The 23,307-nt window shown below is 46.8% G+C and overlaps 1 long non-coding RNA gene across 3 annotated transcripts in view; it reads right to left on the minus strand.

Annotated features, from left to right (window-relative positions):
• LOC121082477 overlaps positions 1-23,307 on the minus strand; it is a 55,493-nt gene that overhangs the window by 6,726 nt on the left and 25,460 nt on the right. For 2 of the 3 annotated variants that reach the window (XR_005826037.1, XR_005826036.1), the window contains one exon: positions 520-21,882. This is a non-coding gene — a long non-coding RNA (uncharacterized LOC121082477). The remainder of the gene's footprint in view (positions 1-519; positions 21,883-23,307) is intronic. The other variant, XR_005826038.1, reaches the window with a different exon arrangement.

Here is a 23,307-nt window from a genome sequence, read left to right on the forward strand (position 1 = left end):
AAGTGTGCACATTGCTAAATAAAACATCTCCTCTAAGGCAGTGGAGATCTGCTCATCTGCACCAGCTCAGGATTTGTCCCATACTCTGATTTTGGTGACTGGTAATGTTTTTGGATGAACAGCCATGAGCACTTCCGTCACTTAAGAGCAGTGTGTTAATAAATGTTTGGAAATTCTGTGACTCTCAAACCTTTTCTAACTTCGAAGTGCGTTTTCCAAAATTAACTGTTTTATAACTAGCTAGCTATCAGTGATACGTTAATGCTGAGTTATGGTCAGTTGCTTGCAGGCAGTAAGCAGAGGTTTAAGTGCTTAAAATACATATAATTAGGTTGTTGCGAGTGCTGTAAGTTGGTGTAAATGAGCACGGGTGCTGACTGCAGTGGAGTCGCACCGATTTATTCCCCCTGACCTGATGGGCTACAAACATAAGGAGCTGGGGTTTTTTAGAGAGCCAGCTCATGCAGCCAGGATCTCACCCAGGGGGGAGGACTTGCATGAGCGCTACCTGTGCCTCACCTCTGTGTGGCCTGTGCGGTGCGCAGGAGATGAACAGCATCAACACGGTCACTGAGCTCTTCCCCTCTTCTCTCCTTTCCTCCTTAAGTAAATCCACGCCTGGAAGGAAACACTTTAGTCCAGGTGAAGGATATGTACTACATCCCAATACAGCTTTCAGAAATAGTCTCCCACCAGAATGATTTCCACAGCAACTAATGATATGGCCAAATGCTTTTTTGTTTTGTTAAATGAAATTTGCTACAACTTCGCTGTTCCAGGCATGGCTTTGAATGCACTGCTGAGCTATTACCTGACAGCCAGGTAAAGCAAAACACGTTATCGTGGCTGACCTGGTGTCAAATGAGAAGGGCAGCAGGAAGCAGGCAGAAAAGGCACCGGGTTTCCACACTCGGCATATTCTTGCCAGCCAGTCCTCACGCCTGCCGCTTGCAGGCTGTAATGTCAGTAGTCTGCTAGGGCCAAAGGAAAAATACCATTAGATGCCCACAGAAAGTAGTCTGAGCCCAGCTCTGATGAACCAAAATGGTACTAACCACAGCAGGGGTAGGAGCAAGGCATCTTGTTCATGAATAGCATTTTTAAAGGGATAGACTTTCCCCCTTTCCCAACATTTCTTCTGCACCCCATGCAGTAGTGAACAGCAGTCGTGAACCCGGACACTGGTAGTGTTTTAACTGACAACATCTCGTTCTCATTGAAGTATCTCATAAAAGGTATCTAGCAAAACGATTCCTATTTCACCTAAGACAGAATTCAGTTAACTTCATCACTCTCAAAACTGGGTTCTTGGTCTGGGCTCCCTCCCGAGGCAGAGGGAAGGGGGTGATGGCTCCAGGGTCAGTGTGTCTCACTGGGCTGGTTCGCCACTTGAGGGTAGGAGGTGGCACCCTCTGAAGTCCAGTGCTCATCCGCTAATTACAGGGAGTTTGTACAATCAACTTTTAGTCACAGATGCTAAGACTTAAGGCTCCCCAAGCCACTTAGGCAAATGACAAGGCTTTTAACCACCTATTTCACTTAACTCTTAGATGTGCTCGATGGCTTTGGTATCAGAGATCTGCGACTTGCAGGTATGAAGCTGCTGTGGTAACAAGTCACTGGTGGTCAGGCACTGGGCACCAGTACGTGCCTACACCAGTCAGCTTTTATGAACGCTGCTGTGCCTTTACTTGAATCTATCCAGCAAGTGAATTGGGTTTCTCTAACCTGTTCTTACGGCTTGAAACTATCAGCAATTTTAAGGACACTAGCTCAACTTCATCTTGCCAAATCCTGTCTGGTTTAATTAATGACATTCAGCAAATGAGGGGAGGGGTCCTGTGACTTTCACTGCTGTAAGGAGTTTCTGGATATACAGGGTTGGATCCAAAACCAGTGGGCATTTCCAGTGGCTACTGAACCTGTATCTGGCAATCTGATCTCTTTAGAAAAACATTTCTGTGAAGTAAGTCTGAAATGAGAGAAAAAGTAATTTTTTCTCCCAAACCTACAGCATTAAGGCTAGGTTCCCTGCTAATACAGACTTCATTTTTCTGTGGAAGATTTTACTGCGTTCTGCGCAAAAAAAAATCTGCAAACTTGCAACAAAAGACCAACGTTTTAAGCAGAAAGCAACATAGTTTAGACGCTTGATGTCATCATATTAATGGTGTGAGAAGAGTGAGGGCACGCAGGCTGGGCCAGCTGTCTCTCTGGGAACCGTGGTTTTTTTTTCTCTTCCCTGTTGTGCCCTGGTATCCAAAATAGGCACTTTTCATGAACGTACTGGCAATAAATAGCATGTGATGGGATTAGTTAGAAGGAGCAGCCAAAATGTTTATCAATTATTGTATCTGTTTTCTTCCTCAAAGAAGGTTTCCTTCAGAGACACGTGCCCCCTCTCTGGTAATCAAATCTTGTGTGCTCAGTTGGTTGTTGAAAATTGATTTGTACATGCTTTGCTCTAATTGAAGTCTGTTGGCTTTCCAATATTAAATGATTTTACTGGGTGAACTTGGGCATGGGTGTTCCCTGACTTTGCGGTGCTCCAGCTGGCAATGCACATGGGTCACACGCTTGTCTCGAGAGGCAGCTCTTGTCTGGTCCATCCAGCCTCCCCAAGCGGGTATTTCCTTAGTCATAAAAGAGGCAGTTATGTCTTAAAAAAAATAAATGGAGCTTTCAGGTCCCAGTCTCCTCTGCTTGCTCTCCCTGGGGAATGGATACAACTCGACCTTCCTGAAATTATTATGAACTAGCAATAAGCCTTTGCTGAAAAGGTGGAAAAGCGCAGTGAAAAAAAAAAAAAAACAACCACCATCAAAAACCCAGGATCATGTACACTGTGGCTAATGAAATGTGAATTTACGTGACCACCCATAGCTGATGCACATTTTATGCTTGAGTTCTTCCATGTGATGAGTCCAGTGCTAGCAGGGGCAACAGTTTTAACAATATGCTTCATATTTATTTTTAGGAGTATGTACACTGCTCAGACATAAGGGAACTAATCCTGAAGGTGTGCAAATAAAATGAATGCAAGTTCTCACCTGAAGCCCTATTCAGGTAAAGTAAAAACCAAGGCCAAAGCTTTTTAGAAGCTTGTGAATCACAGTAATTAGCTCATGTTTTAATGCTAATACATTCTGATAATATACATACTATTGTAATACCCATAATCAGTATTCATGAGAACAGGGGGAGAACAGGTACAGAAGTTGTAATTTAAAAAAAAGAAGTCAGAAACCAGACTTTGGGCAAATTTTTTGGAGTGCATGACCATGGGAATATTCTTCTATTCTTTCCACTTATTGAGCCTCAAAGAACTGGAAAATGGGGAGCACCAGAGTACCTGATAGATCCACTTAAAGCTCTAGGTCAGTAGCATGCTTAAGCGCATGCTAACTTTAAGCATATGATTAATCACATCCCTGGTCCACAGAGTAATTAAACATGTACTTATGTACTTTGTACAGTGTAGAAGCAGCCTGCAGGCGTTCTCTAAATACTGGTGTGCCTGAGAAAGTGGTGAATCAGAAGGTGATTTTTGGCTGGAATTTGGAAATGAGCTTAAAAGAGTTAGGCACCCAGGACTCATTATATTTGAATAGCTATGGAAAAGCTGGTCTTGTTAGCAGAACCACGTCAAGTAGCAAGCTATGGCCATTTACTTTATGGTAATGCTTTAGTTTTGTTTAAAGTGAAATGATTTTAAAATCGCTTCTGCTTGGTAATTTCCTGCTGCTCTCCTATAACTCTTTGCTTCTCTTAATGCCGACCAGACCAGATTCTGTTCACCAAAGCCCAGGCCGGGCAGCCTGTGGCTGGCAGCTTCCCTCTGAACTTGCTGGTCAGTTTAGGTAGATGCAGAACTGGCGGCAGCGCTGGCAGGTTGATGCCAGCAGCACAGCTGCTTTTCCTGGCAGTGGTCAGTCCGGGCGCAGCCCTGCAGTAATGCACTGCTCCGGGACGCGGCGGGCAGCTCTGCAGCGCTGCTCGCTACCCATACACGCCCCAGCCTGCTCGTGCCCTGTGCTGGGGGCCGTACCCTGGGCTCACAGCTGCCCTAGTAAGCCCAACAGCTGGTAACCGTGTTACTGAGTGTGGTCCTGGGCAGAACTTCGGCCCGGGACTCTTCCAGCCAGTCCTAGATATGGTCTGAGAGTCAGCGTGAGCAAGGAACCGTTATCAATAGGCTGTCTGCATGCGCCCCCCCCCCCCTTCTTTTCATGGCTAATAGACTTTAATAGGACAGCTGTGGCCAGACTGGGCTGGTTGGCCATGCCCTGGTTAATTTACTAGCAGTCTTGTAGCCTCTTCTAGCCAGAGCTCCTCCCTGGTGGTTTTCTCCGAGCTTTCTCCCTTCCTGTCCCCTTCCTTGTGCCAACCAGTTTAATGAGTTAGTCATCACACCAGCAAGCTCCCTTCCGAGCTGCTCTGGGTGTGTTTTGCCAGCGTGCTTGTTTGGCTGTGTGATCTGACCAGGCAGCGCTGCCATCCTCTTCTTTGCGAGCCTGAGCCAGAGAGTGGGTCTCTTGCCACTCAGGGTAGGTGTAATGTGGCAGCCTCTAGGAGGCTTTTTGATGACTAATTGTTTTATTTTATATACTTAAAGTCAGTTAGCTGCTTTAATTTCCTTGTTCTCCAAGGCTTCTGCATATAAATGCTAGTGAGGTCACCGCAGTGAGGCAAGTTGGTGCAGCATCAAACGGTACTGTCCAAACTATTGGCTCCTACGTATCTGAATGGTGGGAGGCTCGTTTTCAAAGCAGCCTCCATGGAAAGTCTGCGTAATGTGTTTGATTATCCAACCCTGTCACTTTCAGAGGGACCCAATCAAGATTAACAGAGCCTAAATGTACCCTCTCCTAAAAATAACTCCGGCTTTCCAGCTCCTCTGCTGATACTGGGGGTGGGAGGGAGGAGAAGTGACGCTCCAAACTGAGGATTGCAAAGAAAGTGGAAGTGTAAAAGGCACGTGGCCAAACCCACCCCTTCCCTGTCCCGGAGGATGGGTGCTCTTGCATTAGTGCTCAAGTGTTCCTTCGCTTTTGGGTCCCGGTGCATCGTCCTGTGCGTTGGATCTTCCCAGGGACACTGCTGGAGCCGTAAGGACAGGGAGCTCAGCGCTCCGCACAGAGGTTGGGCAGCTCTCGCTGCTGGAGTCAGCAGCAATGGGGATGCTGTCTGTTCCTTGGCAAAGTGAAAGACTTCCGGAATTTTCCTAATGTGTATATTTTTATTTTCTTGTGGGTGAGGGAAACTAATGAACGCAGTTAACACTGGCACTTCTGGAGCACGCTTGGGCCTGCACAAAGGACAGCCTGATGAGAGCCATAGTTTGTGCTGGCAGGGCCCAAAGCCAGTAACTGCTGCTCTTAGCAACTTGTTCACGGCTGACGGCACTTCCCAAACGCCGGCTGCAATTGTGCTGTGCCACAGTCTTGGGTGCAGGGCTGGCTGGGATAGATCACAGTTAGTCATGCATTCGTTCTACTGCACTGCACAGTTAGTATTTTCTTGGGGACCTCTCGTGTCATTTTCAAGATGGCAATCTTGGTTTTGAGAGAAAAATCTGAAGACAAGCCTCTTTTCAGAAAGCAAACCCCACACGTAAGTGGTTTCTGGAAGCCTGCTTTGCCAGCATTTCTCCAAAGCAGCTCATTAATTTCACGGCCACGTTGGTATCAGTAATTTTCTTGTTATGTCCGTTGGCTCATTCACCTGGAGTCAGCCCCTGGTTTAGGCAGTGCACAGCGCACGGCGTGCTTGCAGCCCTGGTGCATTTTCAGCCGCTCTGAAGGCGGCCCTTCATCCTTTTCAACCTACCTCGAGCCAGCGCTGCTGCCATCTAAAACCACAGGCCCAAGCTCTTGTCTGGGAAGAGCAGGATCAGCAGCTGGAGTTAAAAGGGCCAGAGTCTCTCCTGTGAGTGGGTGTTATTCATTTGGTAGTACCAGTCCATTCCAGCTAGGGATCTGTCCCTTTGTTTTGTGTATAGGACAATTTGTTTTCAATTTTTGTTTCTGAAAGGAAACTGTCAAGACAAAATTCACACTTAAAAAAAATTAAGGGAAACAGCCCTTTGTCCTTTTCTAACAATCCCCCTCAATGACTAAAGCTGGAAGAATTGTAGAAACTGCGATCATTTTCTACCTTGGGTTTGGTTTTGTGCTGTTCTTGCATTTTCTGAGTTTCAAATCCAATGCACCAAAAAGACTTCAGTCCCAAATCACCCTGATAACATCAGTGTAACCTAGAGATCTGTGCTCTGATGACTAAAATCTGATTGTCCTTTATTTAGAAGTGGAACCGGGGCGGCAGGGAGCTGAGAGCAGCTTGGGCAGTATTCCCCTTTTCTTCTAGCACACACAGTCCCGCACTGGCTTTGCAGTCTGAGAAAGAACACATAAAGCCTCCACAAAGGGGGTTCCCTGGAACAGCACGTATACATCCTCGCTAGAATCTGCCAGCGACCAGATGCAAGTAAAATAAAATCGGGGGCGAGATAGCTACCCAGGCTGAAATCTGCAATGGTGCCGATTCCCTGTTTTGCTGTACCCTGGGTGTGCTCTGTCTGCTTGTGGTGGGATCCTGGCTGCTGGGAGGCTGTGGTCTCCCTGGGGCAGGGGCTCATCAGATTTTCTTCCGTGTTGGTACAACAGCAAGTGCCGCAGGGACCTGGTCCTTGCCTGGGGCTCCTTGCAACTACAAAGAGTTGTTTATTGTCAATCCAAGAAAAAGGGGGGGGGGGGGGGGGAGGAAAAAAAAAAGAACTTTTGAAAATAATAACAGCATGCATCTCATTTAATCTTAGTCCTAAAAACTACTTCATACTCATTACAAAGGAATTGATTCCTTAAATGAATGAAGCAGCCATGAGTGCTGCTTTCAGTGTGGGACTGCTGACGCTCTGACTCATGCTTTGCTTCTTGCAGGCTCTGGCTTTTATGCTTCATTTAGGACACCAACGTCATTAGCATTCAGAGGGCTGCTGCTTTTTTTTGGTTATTATTATTATTATACTGCTGTTGTAATTTTTTCAAAAGTGCAACTCATATTTGGACCAGAATCATGGCTGATGTTTTATTACCAAATCAGGGCATGGGGTTTGCTTTCGTTTGACTTGCAAGCCATAGAAGAAATGCTAAATGAAAATAAGGTGTAGCTTTGTACGGTAATGCGAGGATCTCAGGGGTTTTTTGGATGCCAGGCTGCCTGCTACTGTGGAGTGTCATCCTCTGTCAGGATGGGCGAGGATATTTTGTCTTGTGTTGGACATGGCTGGGATCCTGGTGACTGCCCTAAGCCTCGGCATTTCCACTGCATGCAGAGCGGCCGCGCCAGCCTGCCGTGCGTGTCCCTGGAGATGGCATGTTTGAACTGCAGCAGCTCCAAACAAGATGCTGCTCTGTGTGGCTGAAAGTGGCGACTCGGCCTCTTTATTTTGGAGCTGAATGTCAACACCCCGGCTGGGGCCAGCGAGTGCTCGGGCCTGGGCAGGGAGCAGGGGAGCTGTGCCCTGGGAGATGGCTGTGCTGCCACTCACAGCTCACCCCGGTCCTCAGAGATGCTCAACCACTGGTGGTCTTCCTAGCCTGTGGGAAGCGGGGAAAGGAGCCTTTGCTGAGGGACACAATGTCTTTACTGCAAGGGGGGAGGAAAAAAGAAAAAAAAAGAATGTCCCTGAGAGTCTCAGGGGTTCCTTGCTCTGCCACAAGCACCCTGGAAGCCCTCGAGCATGTCACAGAGTCCCTCTCAAGGGCGATAGCTTGCAGGGACACCTGCAAGCCCACCATGGGGATGGGGCCATCCCAGCACCCTACAGACAGAGGTCATGGGGAAACAACAGGGCAGAATGGTGGGAATCTGCCTATGGTTTCTTTTGAGTCCACCTCCATCAAAATTCAAATTACTGATGAATTAAAAGGAAAGTGTTGCTCCTTGTCCTAAGGACATGCTGGGCTGGGCTGGGATTTCCAGGAGGACTTGTGAATGAGAGTTGAAAATTCCCGGCCAACGACTTGGCACCTTTCTAGGAGGAAACCTATAGATCTTTTTTAGATATTACTTAAGCTGAAAGTTTTTGAGAAATCAGTAGTAATTCCCTAATTAAAATCCTGTCTTTATTAATAAATTAAAAGCAACTGCTTCTGCATTTGGGCAGACAGGTGTGACTTGTTCTTGCTGGGAGCTGGGTGCTGCGGCTGGGCAGCCCTGGGGTCTCTGCTCCTGGACAAAGTGCCAGTGCTCACCTGACAGCCAATACCACGTGTATTTGCAGAAGGTGTCCCTGCCTTTTGCCCCAGGGGTTTGGGGTGTCCAGGGCTGCTTGCAGCTGGGCCAGGCTCTGTTTGAAGGCGTTTCTGCCGAGCGACAGACGAGCCATCTGGCATCACACCGAAACGCAGCCTGGCCTGGCATGCGCTGAGGAGGGAGCCTGCAGGGATGACAAAGCAGTTCCACACCTTCCACTGGCCATGTCACGGCTGGGCACCGGGGCTCGGGGTGGCTCCTGGGCACGTCGGCACAGCCGGGTGTGCCAGCGTAAGACGGCAGAGCCATGCTGGAGAGAAAGGCCCCTGTCAGACCTCTGCCCTTCTAGGGATGGACTGAGCGGCAGCAAGAAAAATGAGGGACTTTCAGGGGCAGCTGTGTTTTACTAACCCAGTCATAATGCCCCTAAAAATCCTTATTGTTCTTGCAATGGTCAACTGTGACCTCCGGCACGGGGAGGCCTGGAAGGAAAACACTAGCACTCGGGGCTTGGCAAGCGTGGAAGGGCAGGCCTGCCCTGGGGAAGGCTGGCTTGCAAGTCGGGGCAGTGTTTCAGGCCCCAACAGAAAGCGTTTCTGTTGGAGTGGAGCTGAAGAGATGTGGTGCTGTGAGTCGTACCGAGTACGTACTTGTGTGAAGCTCAGGGCAAGTGGGGGAAACGAAACAAACCGAAGCGCTTCCCCTCCCTGCTGTGTGTGTCTGGCATTTCCCCCCAGCAGCGAGGACTGCACCCGCAGGGACGCCCAGCCCAGCCCCAGAGAAGGAGCCGTACCCAAACCCTTCGGCCTCACCCCCGCAGTGCCCTGCTGTACTCCTCCTTCAGCTGACGGCGCTGTCGCTGCGCAGCTCTCCGCTCACCCGCAGCACCTTTCTCTGCGCTTTATTTCTACTCTCATTTTTCAGATCAGACCAGGATGCAGTAATTGCATGCAAAGAAGCAATTGGATAAACAGAACCATAATATTCAATTACTTGCCATCTTTATGCATTCTAATGCTTCATTTGCATTTCTGAGAGCTTCTATATGTTAAGCAAAAGTTTGTATTTTCATTGAACTCTGCAACAATGTTCAAAGCTTTTATCCTTTAATAACGCTACCTTGGGGTACAGATAGTCAAATTAATCTGGCCCCGCAACAGAAACAGTCCCTTTTCCACTGTCTGGTTGGTTTACTCATTACCTTTTTTAAAAGACTTTGTTTAAAGCTTTTATTATGTTTATCAATTAATTGATATGCTTATCAATTAATTCTGCTTCATATGTCAATGGATTAGAAATGCATGCTTTTTTTTTTCACAGTGACTACACAGACTTGCTTTACACATCACTTACCTATCTTTAATTGGGTTATATGGCTCTGGAGCAAGATTTACTAATTTGTTATTTGTTATTCTCAGGAGCATTTCATCTGCTTTTCTTAAAGCTGAATTCTTTGTAAACGAGAAATGACTAGAAACCCTGAACAGAGTCCCAGGCCTCGCTCAGCTCTGTAAGGCACGCTGCCGTGCTGACGCAAGGCCCGTTAAGGTATGGTATGAACGGGAGCTGTACCAGCTGCTGTGGAATGAGTATGTTCCTGTGGAGTCATCCTGCACAGCTACGGCGGAATCGCCAGCTCTGCGGTGTAAGCAAGCCCTAAAAGACAATCCTTGTCCCCGTGACTGTGTGACTAGATAAGACGAGACAATGGGCAGGAGGAAGGCACCTTGCTATCAGTTCAGGAGGGGCACTGTTCAACCAGCTGGGAACAAAGCAACTGGGGCGCTCAAGGCCCGCCAGGACTGTCGGAGTGTCCTTCCCTGCAGGCGGATTCCAGAACGGGCCACTTCTGGAGCTGTTTGTTTCAGGGATTCCTGCCTTGACACCTTTGATTTCTGAGACTGCCCCATCGTGGGAAGCCCCAGACTCTGCTCCTCTCCGTGAGGATTTCTTCCTCTAGCAACTCTGTCTTCATTTGACACTGAAGAGGGATGGAAGGGCTTGAGTGCTTCCTTGGCACGATGGGTGGATGGAATTACTTTAACCTGTTCTGATTCTGGTACCTACCAAGCCAAGTGGACCCAGTCACCTCAACTGCTAACAGGCTGCAGAGCGGCGACCTACTACAGTGGAATATTCTTTGTGCTGAAAACAGGAAGATCAGGAATGAGGGTTTGTAACTTTTTTGGAATGTGTTTCTGTGTTATAATTTTTATCTTTATCACCACCACTTTACTCAAAATAAGAATATTTAGATGTTAAAATAAATACATTTTTGCTCTGAAACGCTGGAATACACCTCCCCAGCTTCTTCCTCTCTCAGCTCTGCCACTATGAAGAGAACCCACTCATGGATTTTAGAGTCAGAAGGATGAGCCTGAACCTCAAACAGAGTCACTCCTGCAATTCATCCTGAAGCCAGAGCCCTGATGAACGGATCTTTTTCTTATGTGCTGTGGGATTTCTGCCTATATAAATGTCTGACAAGCTGTTACAGTGCTTTATAACCTTGTGTCTTGTACCTTACGGCAAGCTACAAGTTCCTGCTTATGCATCTCGTACAGCCTCTGTGGATGAAACCCTTCACGTATGTGACTGCATGTGGTGAACAGGAGAGCAGGGTGGTTCGGTCTTATTTTTATTCTGTCTGTTCCCAAAACATCTTTCCCAGTCACGCAGGTCACACACATCCCCTCCGGTTGCCATACTGCCTGTCAGCATGGAGGGAAGTGGAGCAGAGGTCTGTAGGGACACTTGGTAAGTGGCCGGGGCTTATATGCAGGATCCCTCATGCCTACCTTGCAGGTGGGATCCAGCTCTGCTGGTCTCTCTTTAGGACATTCTCAACAGACCCATGAGTCTGTTTCTCAGGGCCCAGGCTAAGCCACTAAGATTTCAAGAACAAATCTGGCTGGTTTTGGTTAGGGTTTGGGTTTTTTGTTGGGTTTGGTTTTGGGGTTTTTTGGGTTTTTTTTTTTGAAGTTCAGGGTCATTTAGCACCTCCAATTTGGCTTGGAAAAATACAGAAATACCTAAAATAAAGGTGCTTTGAAAAGTACATGCAGGCAATCATGGTTTTTTTCAGACTCAGTCTCAGGTGATGTCATTTGTTTTCTACTGCAGATAAGCACAGCCCCAGACTTCCTTCAGGCTGCCATCCCTAGTGGATGCTAAGTAGTATGAACATCAAAGTAGATGCTACTGAAATAAACCACCCTGGTATTCTCATGCACACAATTCTTTCCCTGAAAAATGTATTAACAGCAGATGAACTAAACTTGAGCCACCATTCATGCTACTTTGCACATCCATGAAGGGGCACAGCATCTAGATCGGTAATTGTGTTAAGAGACAGACCTGAAGCAGCAAAGACCAAAGGGTGCAGGGTAAGAGCCCAATAGGGAAAAGAAAAAAAATCAAATTTCTCTTCAAGTACAAGCAATTCTATTAATGTTTTTCAAGCACTAGTGTTCTAGGCTGCAAGGAGTCTCTCACTGCAGGGGACACTTTCTGAACGGCCCTGTAATGTTACCAGCTGCTTTTAGTGCACAACTCCTGTCCAGTATGATGTGGTACATTCAGTCAAACAGAAATTATATGTCAGCCACATAAACAGAATAAAAACAGTGCAGGAAATACATTTTGCCTGCAAATTTGTTGCTTGCTTTTACTGAAGCCCTTTGGTACTTTGCTGTAGTTTCTGATTAATAGCTGCATCACAAAGGAAATACAGTTATTTAGGCAAACTTTTGTCATAATTTAAACACTAAATTTTCAGCAAGACTGAAGGAATCCAAGCTTTCAAGGGACCTTTAAGATTTAGCAGGTTGTTGTTAAGGTTTGTCTTTTTGGTCCAGAATTAGCTCTGTTTAGCTAAGAGAACATTTGTAGGAGTTGGTGGGAAACAAGTAGCAACTTCTCCAGTGGGATCACTGGGCCAACATTCACAAGAGCTGGACACTGTTCTGGTGCCCAGTTTGTATTGCCTGGAGTTCAAAGGTTGATATTTGGTACTTTTTAAAGAGGAAAACCAAAACAAACCCCCAGCAAAGTGAACAGACTTCCCTAAGTCTCAAGTTAAGCACACGAACTCATCAGCTGATTGAGGGTAGTGTGACTTGTGTGCATGCCTTGGTCTCGCCAAGTCTGAAACCTCTGTTACAGCATTGGAGCAGGATTTGTCTTCCTAACCTCAAAGCCCAGCAGATAGAAAGTCCGCTTGTTACTGAGGCAGATGCTGCTTTATATGCAGCTTTTAAAAAAAAGAAGAAGAAAAAAGTACATGCTTTTTCCTGACTGTTAAGGATACAAGAAAAAAGACTCTGGTATTCCAGATAAACAACGCTGCCAGGTGTAATGGGTTAAATCCCACATTATAAATGTCAGTAGTCCTTTGACTGTTTGTCATGGTGCCCATGACCTGACACAGTGTGACAGACACTGAAGGGATCCTTGTCAACTAGTGTCCCTGCAAAACTTTCCCCACTTTTTAAGTTCATATTCCTGTAAACTTCATTTACTCTCTGCATGTAAATTCAGACTGGTTCTTTAAGCTCAATAGCAGCATGTTCATAGACAAAGGATGCAAACAGAGAAATTTATAGAGTTGTAGCAATCCTCTTTGTAAATCGGGGTACCAGTGAGCCCACGGAGATGGCCACGATGCATTTATTTATTAGTCTGTAATTAAGGGAAGGCAATGAAGCTTCCTCTGCACACCCCCGGTCTCCTCAGGCTGCTCATCTGCCTCATGAGAGAAGCTGAGAAGTACAAGAATTCACTGCACTCCTGAATCTGTGGATGAGCAGTTTGTTTTCTCAAACTGCCTGTGACTTTTGTTCAGCATTTTTAAAGGAAAAATTAAAGAAAGACTTACTGGTTCTACAGCCTATAGTTTACAAATACACTCTTAGTTCATCCACTTCAGATGATTCATTTACTTCTCCCACAACAGACTGACATCCCCTAATTAGTGCCAGCATATACAAGAGGCATTTTTAATCATTACATAATAAAGTGGAAGAGACAAGGACTAATGATACGGTAGAGCCCAATGACATTTCCAGTGCTCCATTATGTAGGACAGGTTTTGGCCACCAGCCTGTAGGCACAACAGCCATTACACATTCATACCACACTACCGGTTACGGTATCTTCTGATTCTTATGTCTGGCAGCACGGATCTTATTCTACGTGTAGTACCAAATTTTTTGCTCCACGATAGATGACAAGCAAATCTACGGATTCCAGTGGACTTCCAAGTAGTTACAGCTTGCTCTTAATTAGGGAAAGGAAGCCAAAGGAATCATGTGCATTGGAGTCAAATACCATTTATAGGAGTGGGAACTGCATGTGGATTTCAACAGTGATTAAAATAGCCAGGGACCGAGGCACACTAATGATTAATGGTCTCCTCTGAGCCGAAGACATGTCCTACAGAATCTGGCCCTCCTGAGAGACACTCACGAAGTACAGTTTGGCTGAGCCCATTTTAAAGGCACGAGCAGGAATTGGTTGGCTAGGCTTTATCTTCCTTCGTGTTGTGGATCAACTGTCACGTGGCTGGAATCATTAGATCCTATTTCTGACGTGTGTGATGTACACAAGTAGCTCTAACCCAACCCGAACCAGAGAGCAGTGGTCTTTCCCCACCCCCAGCCTGCCCGGAGGGTGGGCAGTCTGGAGATGGTACTGTGAGCGCTCACCCCTGCACGCTAAGCCTGGTGCTGCAGTTGGACTGAGACCGGCCCAAAAGTATTTTAAAGCCACTCAGTTTTTCTGACTCTGTTCTTGTTCACATTTTGTGACAGTGCTACTTCCTAGACCCCTGCCTGTCCCTCTGGCCAGGGGCTAGCTCTACCACCGAGGAGTGACATTCCTCAGCAGCAGCAGGTGATCTCCTGATGGAGAATCCTGCGGGACGCATGCAGGTGAGTTTGGAGAGCGGCCCCGACTCTCCCCTTCCCCGTTACACACGGCCAGGCACCCCAGGGCCAGCTCAGCCAGGCCCTGGAGGAACAGCTGCTCCAGCAGCGGCTGCGAGCGGGCAGGGCCCGGCACGGCAGAGCTGCATCGAGGGCGCTGGGAAAGGCTGAAGCCCACGCAGGAGGTGAGCTGGAGGGGGCTGAAACCCACGCTCCACCCTCACGCGCTGTGTGGCAAAAACTACAGCCTTAACCTCGGCGTGCCTCCCACCCTGGGTGAACCAGAGGTAGGAACCTCTGTCTGTCTCAGTGGGTTTCTGCAGTACTTAATTGATTTGTGCTGCTAAACAGCCTCGCAATAAATGAGTACAAGGTGTAAAGAAGGATGCGTTAGTGGGAAAGATCCAGCTGAAACAAAGCTTAGATAGAAAACATGTGCGGGCTGAGAGCGAGCGTACCCTCTCCCCGTTCCCGCTCCCCAGCCCTGCACAGGGTGATTAATGCTTTACAGAAACACTGGCTGCTTTTCAGGCCGCTGCCTTGTGCTTGAGCATCTCTAGGGCCTGACTGTCCAGTGGGGTTTCCCACTGCAGGAAGGAGGCCAGCTAAGGAGCTGAGTGACACCAGTTAATGCAGCTGCTCTATTCCAGCATCCTGACACATTAAGGGTCAGCCTTGCCCATTAAGGGTGTCTTTTCCTGCACAGAAACAACAGTACAAGGCATTACTATAAGAAAACTTGAAAAGGACACAAGTGAGGAACTTCTGGGAATTCCTCAGGTTTTTCCAGCTGCAGAGGAGGGTGAAAACTGTCAGCTATAAAAATATTATAGTTTATGCTGTTAAAGAAATCATCATTTGTTAACAGGTAGCTGAATTATATCCAATTCTGTTGGCAGAGCTAGAATTAATTTTTTCCCCAATGCTATTGTATAGTTAACAGCTGGCAGAAAACTGGCAACCAGGGCTGGGCTGGGCTGATAAATAACGCAGTGAGCCTTGGAGCAGAAGACACAGTATCTCATGGAGTGACTGCAGCTCATGCTGGAATGTGTTGAACAAACGCTTGTTAACAATCTATGCACAGGCGGAAAATTGCCTGATGAAAAGGTACTAGGAAAATGTTATTTAAATAAGACACAGATTTCCTAGGGTTAGCAAAAGAACAAGCCAGGGTTTAGGTCTAAGAATACTAAACCGCAGCAGCAAAGCAGCAAATATTAGCATTTCTCGCTCATTGAAACTGAGAGTCTGGTAATAATGAGTGAAATGTCCCAAGCAGTTCTAAGATACGAAAGGCAAGCCAGAAAACCAACAGAGAGAAATATTTTTATATTTGTTTCACAGCTCCCAAATTCTGCTGGAGAATTTTCCAGTCTTCCAGATGTTTTCTGAGGCAGACGCAGAGAGAGAGAGACACACACACTGATTTCAAACGTTGTGTTGCTTCTAAGCTGACCAGACCACGCTGCACCACCCGGGAGAAGGCAAGGTAACAAGTGAAAATGCCCCACCAGGAGATACTGCTTCAGGCTGGAGCTCAGCACCTTGTAGAGCAGCATATCGCTGCCCTGGGTTCTGTACTTAACACTGCTCTGGTTGTGTCTCTGCTTTGCAGGCATTTTATTTTTATCATGGGTAAGAGCAGGAATGTGTGTGTCTCTGTGAGAGAATGAGCATGGGGCTGCAAGCTTCATCTCAGTGCAAATAATATTTTGGCAGGAAACCTGAAGGAGATTAAATTAGGGGCCTAACGACTGAATATTAAAACATGTCAAACTTGGTGTTCCTTTAAATAAGCAGCTTCAAAACAAGGAAGCAGTCTGACAAAATTAGCAGGTCCAGAGTGCTAAAGGAGTCCACTATGGGTCACTTGTTTACCGATGCAGAATTAAAAGCACCTTTTTTATTATTTTTATTGGTAGCTGTATATGTCAACATGCTATTTCCTCAATGCATTTTGAGTCCAGATTAGCTAAAGTTTTAGGTGTTGGCAGACTTGCTACAATAGAAGGGAAATGCCAATGGAATAACTTTAAACATGATCCAATCCCTGATGATTCATTGGATGTGTTAAAATTTCCTTTGAGACCATGTAAGTAATGCAGGGACTGGAGTGCAGAGTGCCTGTGACTCAGCTCTCTGCGAGGCAACAGGAGGATGTCAGAATTACTCACTGGGACAGGAGGAATCTCATTTATCTATTTATAGGCAAGGCTGAGATGAGCATGTACCATTAAAGAGCCCAGTTTGCCAGTTCCCGTAAGGGGAGAAGGAGGGAAGGACCTCACTTTAGCTGTTGAGATAAAAGCTTTAGTATCAGCCTTCCTCCCCCCCTATTTCCAAACCTGACGACTGGCCAGCTGTATTTTCTCGCGCTTGCCCAAGCAGCGCAGGGCTCCTCCCTAGCAGTGCTCTGGCCGAGGGCACTGGCTGTCGCTCCCAGCCCTCCCGAGGGGCCTGTGGGATTGCCCAGTTCAGTGCCCCAGGGTCCGAGGAACTGCCGCCGCAGGAGCATTACTGTGTCATGTATCCAGCTACCAACTTCATTAAAGAAGTGCTCGTTGGAGGCCAGTGCCAGCTTTGCCACATCCTGCCTGCTGCACGTTTCTCTCTGAGGGGGTACAGCGTTACCCCTTGGCCGGGTGTTCTGGCTGCCAACATCAGAAGAGGAAAGGGCTGGGAGCTGAGCGCGTCCCCTGCTCCCAGCCGAGGGCCAGGGAGGCTGCAGGGAGGCAAGGCAGCGGTGCTGCCAGCATCAGGACAGTGCTGCCTGAAGACGTGGTTTCAATCATGTAGACTCAGGCTTGGGAAGAGAAAGATGATGACATTTTTGGGTAAAAAGCAAAAGCTCAAACTCACAGTAAAATGTTTTAGTGGAACCGTTTCTGTAATGCAACCAGACCTCACAGCACTTGCTTTGCCGTAGCTTTCTCAGCAAGAAAGAGATCAGCACATGGTAGGGGCAGTGTGAGTCTCAGTTACTGCGCTGCTTCATCGCTGGGAATGCATTTGTGGTCTTAACCTAGGTTGTTCCCTCCAGTTCCCTGCATGTAACCATCACCGTGGCTGACTCCCTACCTGTGGAGTTCTCTAGGAACACAAGGCTCTGGATTACCGATCCAGTCTCCCACTATTACAGTCAATTACATCATATCACACTTCTTGGCAAGCTATTCCAGCACTTCATTTTAAGTTTCCAGCCTTAATATCATTTGTTCTTGTGCCAGCATCATAATTTAGTTTAAACAATTCTCTTTTTTCTCTGATCTTTACCTATCAGATGTATTTACTGAAAACAATCCTATCTCCTCTAGTCTTTGTTTTGAGAAACTAAACAAATGAAGCTCTTCTAGTCTCCTCTTGTTCTAAACCCTCTGATCATCCTCAATGGCCTTCTCTGTACCTGCTAATCTTCCTTGAACATGAGTGAACCTGTATCTTCTAGGATTGTGTTTGCCTTTCCATATCAGATCAGTGGCTCACAGTTATCCCTTGAAGCAAGTAATTCCCTATATGTTTTTTTTTCCACCACCCTGCTTTTGTCATTCTCAAGTGAGTAATGTGATATTCCAGTTACTAACTTTTAACTGCATTTTTATACCTCGCCTATTCTATCTCAGACAAATTCTGCCATTCAGTTATTGCTGATTGATGTCGTGATCTTCCTCGGTATTACCAAAGCCTGGGTCCTCAGCAAATTTCTTTACTACATTCCTACAGCTGTGCCAAAGTCATTAACAAAACAAGTAAGACTGGCTCAGGACTGACCCTTGAGGAGTTCCAGTCACTAACTGCCTCTGTCCGGCATTTCTCCTTTCCACAGAGCTCCCTGTCATTTGCTTTAGCAGTTCTGCATTTGCTATCCACACTAATCCCCATCTTCTCAACTTCAACTAGTAATTTCCCATGTGCTATAATATCAGATTCTTGACTCAAGTCTGGATAGAGTAAATCACCTGTATTTCATTTGTCTAGGAAAAAAACCCACACCAACCAGTCATCAAAGAGAAATACGAGGTTAAGCTGAGCTCCTTTAATGTGCCAGTTCTTTCCAAATCCTGGGATGGAAATCTGCCAGTGCACCTTGATCTGAGCACACTGAATTCTTTAAGCCTTTCCTTCCGTCTTATATGTGATAATTTTCGTTCCCTTATGTACGTTCCTGCTAGACATCCTATCTTTGCTCCACTATTCAACATGATCATCTCTATTTAAAATGTAGGCAAAGTGGTTTTGACTCATTTTTAGACCATATGTAGACTGGCCTAATGTCAGCCCCATTCTCACCCCATAATGACCACATTTATTCTCTTTTTCTCCTCTATTTATCTAGCTGAAACCTTCTGCCATCTGTTTTAATTTCCTTTTCAAAGTCTGATTCACAACTTTACTTCTGACATTTCTCATTCTACCCCTACATTTCCTGAGCTCAGCAAATTAAAATCGGATGACTAAGGCAAATCCTGCCTCCGGTCATCTGCCCCACCACTGTTCTCTGATGCCGCCCTTGTGGCAAAGATGACAGGGCAGCTCAGGAAGCAGGTGCAGAACGGCTGGACTGCACACATCACTGGCATGACGGCTGTTCAGGACCTGCTGTGTCAGCTGCTTACTCAGCCCCTGTGTCGGGGTGATGGGCTCCAGCGAAGAGCCGAGCAGGCTGGCGCTGCAGTGGTTCCCCTCCAGACATCTGATTTCAATCCCTGGCCGCATGCGGGCTGAGCACCCTCTTTCCGATCAGACCTTCTGCCCACTCCTTGCCTGCTCTCGGTTAACTCCCAACATGTGTTTGGGACTGGTTATTTATCCCACCCATTTTGGAATGTTTCCCTACAGGGTTTGTCCTCCTGCATGTTCCAGCTAGTTTTGGAATCCAGTTTCCACCACATTCGACTCCTCGGCTCTTCAGTGCATTTGATTCCACTAATTAGTTCCCTTAATTTGCCCTTTTTGAAATGAATGTGTTTGGTGTACGACTACAGACAGTGCTGGAGATTCACCCTAATGAGGTACATTTCAAAGCTCCTGTTTCTTAACCAGAGCCTTCAGAGGCTTCGGATGACACCCAGAACTGCACTTGCCTTTCAGTGTGTGTGAGCTCAGTATCACCGAAACACTTCTCACTATTAACTGGCATTTTCATTTTATGGACAACTGAGACGTAAAGAGCCTAAAGATCACATTTCAGAAGATACGGCACTGTATGAGGAATTAGTTAAGCACCTGAGGTGAACTGCAGAGCTTCCTGACCCCGCTGAGATCACTGCAGCAGTCTAACCTTGCTCACTCGAAAACTAGGTGTCTGTGCTTTGAATTCTGTCCAGTTCTTGAAGAGAGCAAACACATCCAGGCTGCAGATGGACTTCTCTCAGACGCACAGCCAGGACAGGTCACAGGCCGACAGCGGACCAGAGGAGCCCTGCCCCCAAAGCACCTGGCAAAACCATACTAGTCACCTAAGCCCCTTTACACGTCCGGGCCTTACTGCCACGTAGCGCAGCGGTATTGAAGGTGGGGTTGGGACCTCCGCAGTGGGCCACCAGCCCGCAGACGGATCTTCCCCACTCCCTTGGGAACTGCCCTGGGATCCTGCCCATGACAGACGTCCTCGCTTTACCTGCTTTCTCAGCTGCAGAATGGCAGCAGCATGGCCCTCGCTCCCCAGAACAGCGTAAGACTGACACAGCCACAGCACTAAGGCCATGTTGCCATCCTAGACAGACGGAAGCGATCTGGTGCGTGTTCAAACCCAAAGAAAGGGATGAAATGGCAGAGCAAAACCGATTTCTCTCCTTTCCTCTTCTCTCTGTTAATATACTTGAAAATACCTTGGAGTGAGAGAAAGATGTGCCCCTCTCCCAGAGCATGTCTGCCTTGAATGCCCACTGCTCCGCTGGGCACCTACTGGCCTTGGCAGTGTCACAGGACTCGTGTTTTTCTAAAAGAGTAACCTCCTTGTGAACAGGCTCTCTGCTTTAGGAAACACAAAGCACTTTTGTCTTCCAAGTGTCCTAGCCGTCTTTTCACATCTGTTGATTCCTTCACTAACATTTCTTTTTGGCCTTGGAAGAAAAACACAACTCCACATTAAAGGGTTGGTGCACCGTTAAACCCACGGGCTGCACCACCCTTTGCTCCCCCCCTGCAGGGGAAGGCAGTGGAGGAGACCAATAGCGGGGGAAAAAGAGAGAAAAATCTATTGGCTGTTGGGCACAAAACTGCTTTTGCTTTCTAGTGAAAAGGCAGCAGAGCATCCTCAGAAGCACATAGCAGCTGGTCAAACAGGCCAGAGCCTGGATGCCTGAGGCTTTCCTGTAATCGTAGTAACAAGTCCAGGGGCCACATTTCCATTCGTCCTGGAAAGCCTCTGCAGCTGGGATTGCTCAGGGGAGTGAGACACCCATGTTCCACAACGCTGTATGTTGTCTGTGGTGGGGATAACACTTCGGCAATCCCAGACTTTACGACATCACCTATCAAGGATATCAAATCCACAAAACACCCTTTCGTGCCCCTTCCGCACTGACTCCACAGCCCTTCTGGCTACTGGAGAGCTGGCGCTTCGGGCCAAGGCTTCTTACACTTCTGGAAGAGCTTAGGAGGGGTTGCAGGTGATCACTGCCTCCTGAGACCCGTACCAGCTGCACGCACGCTGCTTCCCCGCTCAAGGCTAGTGCTAAGCCAAACAAAAGCGCTGACGCTACCAGTGGATTACACTCACCTGTTTGACTTTGCAGAGAAGTATTCACAGACCTAGTGCCAGCTCCATGCCTGTCACCTCCCAGCAGAGACTTGCAACTGTGTGTGGCCTGATGCAGCTGCAGAAGGGCCATCTGAGGGCTCACAAAGCTGAAGTCCGAGGCACAAAGTTCAAGGCGAAGGTCCTGTCGTGACAGGGTGTGTGGTCAAGACCTGCCTGCCTTTGGGGAGAGGCAGAGGAGAGCAGGACTGCACCAGGAGCTCTTTGGGCTGGACCCGCAAGAGGCAATCAGCTCACTTTGGCAACAGCTGTATGTTTTGGGTCACCTGTCGGCACTCAGCATTCCACATCAGGTGGCTGTGCTCCCCTCCTGTAGCGTGATGACTGAGCTGGCACCTGAGAACAAACTAATTAAAGCACCCTGCTCTCAAGACCTATGTGACAGTGACTGCAGCCCTGTTCACTGAAATCAGTGGGACTCTGGCCACAGGCCTGATTCATCTCCCTCCTACATCAGCACCTTATCTTACAAGTCCATTGACTTCTATGAAATTAGAGCTGTTGGGCCCTGCACGTCCGTGAGGGCATGGCTAGGCCAAAGGAAATGGGGGCAGCAACGCTTGGACATGATAGAGATGGAAACCTCAGGAAAGACTGTGTCTGCCTTGCACGCTTAGCAAGTTAGCAGAACATTAACGATGTGTCACTCATAATAGAGTAAGTGCTTCTAGATGCTTGGCTGATTTTGGCAAGGGGCACTTTGAGAAGGATAAAACTGCATTTTCATTGCTGAGAATCTTCCTCCAGGAGTAAGATGTGCCCCATGGGATGCTGGTAACATATTGGTATTGTCTGCACAGAGTAGCTAGGGGCTAGGGTCTTCCATTGCTCAACAGTATAGACAAAACACTTACCCCTGAGTATCACGCTAGTCTGGATCCAGGATTTACAAGCACAGGGACAGCCACAGGTAGGCTGTCCTCCAATTAGCCCATGAATCTAGAAAGAAAAAAAATGACGTAATTTTGTATTCTTTCCTTTGCATATAAAACATTATTAAAATAATCAGAAAAACAGATGCATTGTATCAGTAACTGACAAATCAAGAATTTGGTCATAGTTGCTCAGGAACCCACAGCCTTGTTGCAATACCAATAATGATTATTTATAGCCTACTATGCAAGGAAAGTAGTCCAGAAAAACTTAATTATTATAATGTAATAGCGTCATCCCAAGGGAGGAGTCTAGTGCAAGGTGCAGGCAGCCAAGATCTCACACCATTTTCTTGTCTTAAATTATAAACTTTATTGTAAGTACTGTTTGTGTATTTTGTACAGAATGTCTCAGTTCCTCTGTAACAAACACCCATTTTATTCCTGCTGAATTCCATTGAACTTAACCCTGATTTATACTTAAGATCAGAGGCAGATCCGTATTTCTGCTTTATATATAAATCTCTTGGCCGCCTGTTCGCAAGGATGGGTTGAGAGAATGAGCTGGGTGGCAGAGTAGCTATTAGTCTTGATGATATTACCATAGCATCTGGCGAAGTTACATGCAGTATTAAAACAAGGTATGAGAAATTCTCTGCTCTTGAACAGAGCTAACAAAGAAAATACACAGAGGGTGGGAGGTAAGGAAGAGCCACAGAAAGAAGTAGCTGTACAACATCACATAGCAGGCAACTGAGAGAGGCAGGAGCAAATCCCTTGTCTTTCAGCCCTCCCCAGCTTCACGCTGCCTTTTGATCCTTAGTGTTTCTGCACATGGATGCATCTTTAACGACAAGCCCCGTCCAGAAAAAGAAAATATTTTTTTCTTATTGTCAAGAGAACTAGCTTTCTGCTAGTAGTGCAAACAGATTCTTTCCCGTGATTAATACCTGTCTCCTGTGTTGAAGACGTCAGTCTCTGCATGGATCAAATCCTAATAAAGCAAAGCTCTCTTCTTAGAAAATAACATGTTTTCCATTTTTTCTGCTAACATTCCTCCTCACAATTGCCCTTGTTTAGCCCTATGATAATTTTATGATGCAGTCCCAACATAACTCACAGTACTTCCCATTATTGTGTGCCACAAGTGTTTACAGAGCCGTTTTTGTGGTAGATACCAGCCTTTAGACATTCCACATTTCCTGTTTCACTGGAGCCAGGCATACACTGTTCAGTACTGAAATGCAAGTTCCTAATTAATTTATACACAGCAAAGTGCTTCAGTCATTGCAATGATAACGTAATGGAGAGCAGCCCATTAGCAAAAACTGGCTATCTAGCATGGACAAATTATTTTCTTTTCATGTTTCTATCAATATTAAGATCCATTAATCATCTTGGGGGGAAAAAACCCTACCCGAATCCCAAACTGCCTTTACGCTTTTCTACCAGTACTGTATGGGATCCCAGGGCCAGTCTCGCTGCCTCTTAT

This window comes from Falco naumanni, chromosome 1 (assembly GCF_017639655.2).
Source record: "Falco naumanni isolate bFalNau1 chromosome 1, bFalNau1.pat, whole genome shotgun sequence".
Classification (NCBI taxonomy): domain Eukaryota; kingdom Metazoa; phylum Chordata; class Aves; order Falconiformes; family Falconidae; genus Falco; species Falco naumanni.